The sequence below is a fragment of the Hipposideros armiger genome, unplaced genomic scaffold (assembly GCF_001890085.2).
Source record: "Hipposideros armiger isolate ML-2016 unplaced genomic scaffold, ASM189008v1 scaffold_10, whole genome shotgun sequence".
Taxonomy (NCBI): Eukaryota; Metazoa; Chordata; class Mammalia; order Chiroptera; family Hipposideridae; genus Hipposideros; species Hipposideros armiger.
The window spans coordinates 6985260-6991211 of NW_017731360.1; positions in this window are offsets into that span (position 1 = coordinate 6985260).

The window sequence follows — 5952 nt, forward strand, 5'->3', positions numbered from 1 at the left end:
TCTCTGGCGAGGCAGATCAGTCACCGGCTTCTGGCTACACACGGTAGCCCATGGCAACCCACTGCAGCAGGGGCTGCAGCCCACGCCGTCGCCAGCGACTCACGGCAGCCCAGCTCCAGGCCGAGCCGTCGTTCAGCATCTTAGCCGTAGAGGGCAGTGTCACTGGCCCTCATATGTGGGATCCGAACCGGGGCCCTCCGGTATCCCAAGCGAGCCCCCAACCATCGCGCCACTCGGCCGGCCCCAGTCATTACCTTTTGAGCCACTCCTTTGTGCTCGGGCCCACTTTTATCTTTTGGGAATGTATTTTCACTTCTAATAAACTGTTCTTTCACCATTGTGTTTCTGTGTCTCATTCAATTCTTTGCTCCAGGTGCCAAGAACCTGGACACCGCACCGAGAAGAGTCTGCTCTCCAGTAACACCTAGAGCTGCCACTGGACCTACAGTTGGCCACCTGTTCCTGAGACTAACTAAACAGAGCAGTCTACAGCCAGAATCCTTCTATTTCAGCATTTGGGACTTCACCTGTGGCTCCCAATCCACACCCAGACTCACCTGGTGTCCATTGTCACCTGCTTCCTCAGGCACAGCCCAGGGGACCTGGACCTATGGTTTCCTAGGCTTTGGGTAAATCCCTGTGGAAAGAACAGAACTCAGCCCAGGTCTCAGGGGTCAGGGGAAGTACCACTGCAGCCTGTCCCTCCAAACCTCAGCTACCTCTACCAGCTCAGCCTAAACCTCCCAGGCCCTGGGTCTCAGGCACAACTGGCCCACAGGGTGAAGTCGGACTCTGGTGAAGTCAGCGACAATCAGAAGACAGGGCTCCTGGAAACCCTGTCAAACACTCTCTCACTTCACAGATGAAAAACTGTGGAGCCCAGAGGTCTCCTGATGACTCAGAAAAGGTAGAGTTGAGCTGGAAGTAGAACCAGGACCTCAGACTCCAGTCATGAGTCAGTTCCACTGCCTTTGCTAGTGAGCTGGTCTCTCTCAGTGCCAGGTCTCTGCCCCCCACTGCAGATTTAAATATCTCGCTGGGAGTTCTCTGATTGGAAGACTGAGCCTTCTGAGTCACCCCCCCCCCACCTTCTCCCCACCCTCTCTCTCCTAGTGGTCTGCTGAGATCTCACTCTGTGACCTACCAGCCCTGCTTGACATTCTTTCTGCTTGAGGCCCCTGTCCCTCCTCCAGTAGCCAGTGCCCCACCTTAACCACCATCCATCCTCAGGCTCTGGAGGCTTCAAAGTCAAAGGGGCAATAGGAAGTGCTTGGATTGGAGGGAGGGACACCTTGTGGGGATCTCATAAATCCCTTTGATGAAAGATATTTCTTGTGCCAGGATCATAGTCTCGTGAAGCCAAAGAATGGAGACACAGACCAGAGAGGTCAAGTTTGTAGCAGAGGATTGTTTTATTAAAGCAGAAAGTTACAGCTCTCGAAACGAGAGGGGTCCCGACTGGGATGCCCACATTAGGTGGGGAACTACTCCTTTTAAACACCTAGTTTCCTCAGAGCATAATTGATGTCTCTGTTCTGATAGGATTATGGTATCTCAAGACTGGGGCTTTGAAGATATCATTGTCTTCTGCTCATTCTATCAGGGAGTTCCTGACTGCCTTATGTTATGTTAACTAACCTTTCTTAATCCTCCCATCTGGAGGTGAAACTTAACTTTTGACTTCTTTGTTATAGGCTTTGAGAAAAAAACCATCTTCTCCTCCTCCTCCCAAATTTGTCATTCTCACCTGGGTCCTGTGACTTAAACCTATCCGTCAGCTATTAAGATTATTTCTCCTGGCTCTGTTATGGTTTCCGCTCTAATTCCTTCCACTGTGGCCATTTCCCTGACTACCTATAATTTTTCTATCTCACCTAAACCTCTAGGGGCCTCCTAAATTCCATCTGTAAAATGATGGGTGGGGGGATGGGGGGTAGAGAATGAGCCCGATAAGGCCTTCTGCTCTGTGCTCCCAAACAAGGTGGTCAAGTCCATGGCTCTTATAGAGACCCACACCCACTCCTTTCCCAGACTGGCTCACGTAGCGTTGACTTCTAGCTCTGTTTCCTACGTGTACAAGACCTTGGGAGGATCCCTACCTTAGGGATCATCTACATCATCATCTGCAAGATGGGGATGATTTCCACATCTACCTCATAGGGTGGTCCTGAGGGTTAAATGAGATGAAACAAGATAACACCTGCAAAGAGCTTAGCAAAGTGCGAGCATATAATAGTAATTGTGATAACAACAACAATAATAATGGCCAACATTACCAAGTCCTAAATAAGTGTCAGGCACTATGCTAAGTGCTTTATGTGGGTAACAGTTGGTCTTCACAGCACTAATGAGATAGTAAAATTATAGGCAGTCAGGGAAATCGTCAGGTAGAGGGAATCAGGATGGAAACTATAACAAAGCCAGGGAAATAATTTATTAGCTAACAGATAGGTTTAAGTCACAGGACCAGCCAAAGTGACAAACTCAGGTGGGGGAGAAGAAGGCCACTTTTTCCCAGCCAGGGATTCCCAGGTAGAATGCCTATCTTCAAAGAGGTTATTTAACATAAGATAAGATTGTCAGGAGTCCTTTCTTCAAAGCCAGTCTCAGGCTAACATGTTCCTCTCAGAGCATAGACATTGATTAAGCTGATTAAGCTCTAAGGAAATTAGACTGTTTTGAGAAAATCACCTCATCTGGGCTAAACAACAATGTAAATCTGATAATAGTGCCAAGAGGCACCAGAAAGCCCCCTCCCCAGACATACAAACGGTATATAAACCAAAGTTTTTGCCCTAACTAGTGGGCAACCCCATCAGGACCCCCTCTCATTTTTTTTTTTTATATTTTATTGGGGAATCGGGGGAAGGGGAACAGACAAGTTGCTGTCATTTTTGTTCTTCAGTCTAGTTGTGGAGGACGCTGCTTCACTGGCCCAAGTTGGCATCATCATTGCGCTCTTCCTGGGCGAGGCAGATCAGTCGCCGGCTTCTGGACGGCCGCTCACGCTGGCTGCTGGCTACACACGGTAGCCCATGGCAACCCACTGCAGCAGGGGACTGCAGCCCACGCCGTTGCCGACGACCCACGGCAGCCCAGCTCCAGGTTGAGCTGTTGTTCAGCATCTTAGCTGTGGAGGGCAGTGTCAGTGGCCCTCATATGTGGGATCCGAAGCCAGTTCTTAACCAACGCACCACTTGGCCGGCCGCACCCCCCCCCCCATTTTGAGAGCTGTTATTTTTTACTCTAATAAACTATCCTCTGCTATAAACTTTACCTCTCTGGTCTGTGTCTCCATTCTTCGGCTTCATGAGACTACGATCCTGGCACAAGAAATATCCTACAACACTAACGAGATAGGTTCCACTCAGGGCCAGCTACATAATTTGTGGGATTTAGGACAAAATAAATCTGTGTCAGATGGGTGACCCAAAAGGGATTGCAACTTTGGCCCCAGGATGAGCTCAGTACATGAATTAAGGGTGGACGAGAAGCTCCAAATGAGTGACTGGTCCAATGTGCAGTGGCACTGTCAGCCCAGGGTGGGAGCAACTACCACCGTGTCCTGCCCTGAGAAGCCATGGGGCATGTGACTGACCTCAACTTCTTGGCTTCAGGCAAATCCATGTGGCTAGAGCTGACTCAGCTCAGATCACCACAAAGCAAGGGAGCCCAACCCCAAGCCCTCATCACCCTAAGCCAGGGTTACTCACCTATCCCAGGTCTGCCCACAATGACAGGCACACAGGTGAAGCTCAGACTCCTGCTGATGTATGGCCACCAGAGCCCTGTCAGAACCAGAGGGAACCTGGACTCCTTCTCATCCTCCTATCCCACCCTATAGAGGGGAAAGCTGAGAAAAGGGCCACAGGTCCCCCAGCGAGTTGGTGATGGGCCTGGTCATGACGGATCCTGAATCAATTCCTGTTTGGCTGTCCTGAGGCAGAGATCGGCCTTTCCTATACACAGGTTTAAATATTGCTGCACGTTAAATACTTCTTTGAAAGCCTCTCCAAATGGAAAATGATGAGTCAAGTAGAGTTAACAGGAGTGGGCTTGTGAGCTGGCAGGAAAAGACAGGCAAGGAGTTAACAGGAGTGAGCTTGTGGGCTAACATGAATGAGCTTAAACATCAGCTGCTTGGTTCTGACTCCCCTGGCTAGCACTGCACCTACAAGCTGACACGCACATTACATTCATCATAGGTGGTGACAGGGCCCGGGCTGAGTCAGCTGTGTGCAGGCTGGCTTACGGATCCTGACCCCGGACGAGGTTCGAGCCCACACAAGCAGCAGCCTTGGGCGCTAGGCCCAGGCCGTCCAGATGGGTACAGGCTGATGCACGGACCCTGGCCCCAAACATAACAAACCTTGACTCTGGAGCCTGCTGTGCAGGCGCCGGGCTCCGGTGACATAAGCTCTTTACGTAAGCATGATTCACAGTCGCGGAAGGGAGCATGGGCACTTCTGTGCACTCTCCTCCCCCAAAACCTCTATATAATAGATACTATTACTGAATAAAGCAGCTAGCTGGTTCCTCTTCATGTCTGCTCTGTGTACTTTCTTTTCCCTGGGCATCTCACCGCCTAAAGTCCCCCCACAGCCCCCCGGCGATGACAGGTGGGAACAGAACAGTTTCCTATCGCAACGGCAACCCCGTGCACACTAACAAACACCCATCATAGATGGGAACAGAACGGATCCCAATCGCAACAGCAACCCCTTGCAAGCTAACATCCATCAAATTGGGTTGTCGGAAAAGTCATGATGTATTTTGTCTATGTTTTTCAAAGGTCATTTATTTATATAAAGAACAAAGATCAATCAATGATATATTGCCCGTTTTGTTCAATAACATTTTGACATCTTTCAGTGAGCTTCATAATTCCTCTTTCATAGAAGGACCTGTCTTTATTTGTGAAAAACTGAACAAGGTGCTGATTTACAGCCTCGCCTGAATTGAACGTTATACCATGCAAGGAGTTTTGAAGAGAGGGAAACAAGTGGCAATCTGACAGTACAAGGTCAGGTGAGTATGGCGGGTGTGGCAGCACATCCTGTCCAAGCTCCAGTAATTTTTGACGGGTGATCAAATGGATGTGTGGCCTCGTGCTGTCACAATAGAACACAACTCCTTTACAATTAATAAGCTCTGAACGTTTCTGGATGATGGATTCGTTCAAACCGTCCAATTGCTGATAGTACACATTCGAATTGATTGTTTGGTTCCTTGGTAGGAGCTTGAAAAACACTACACCTTTAAAATCCCACCACACTGAGAGCATAACCTTCCTCTGATGAATGTCTGCTTTCGATGTCGTTTGAGGCAAATCATCACATTGGGACCAAGACCGTTTGCGCACCACATTGTTGTAAACAACCCACTTCTCATCACCAGTTATCAGTCACTTCAAAAAAAGGATCGTTTTCCTCACATTTCATAAGCATATCACAAGATGTTTATACGTGCCGTCAAATGAACTTTTTTGAGTTCATGAGGAACCCAAATATCGAGTTTGCTTACGTATCCCAGCTTCTTCAGGTGGCTGTGAATGCTTGAATTATGGATGTTCAATGTTTCTGCACTCTCTCGTGTCTTGTAACATGGGTTTGACTTGATCAATGCCTTTATTTTGTCGTCATCAACCTCGGTCATGACTTTTCCGACAACCCAATAGATGGGAACAGGATAGTTCCCAGGAGAAGACAATTGTAATGGCAGCCTCCCTGCAAGCTGACAAGCACCTTACATCCTATTTGGAAAAATATAAAACCCCAGCGTTCCTTCCCATCAATGCAGTTGTCCCCCATTGGACTCTGCCCTGGCACAACTCCTGCCAGTATCTCTCTCTTACCCCTCTGTCTCCGCAGCTGTCCCCCATCGGGCTCTGCCTGGTTAAACTTTTGTCTCTCTCTCTCTCTCTCTCTCTCTCTCTCTCTCTCTCTCTCTCTC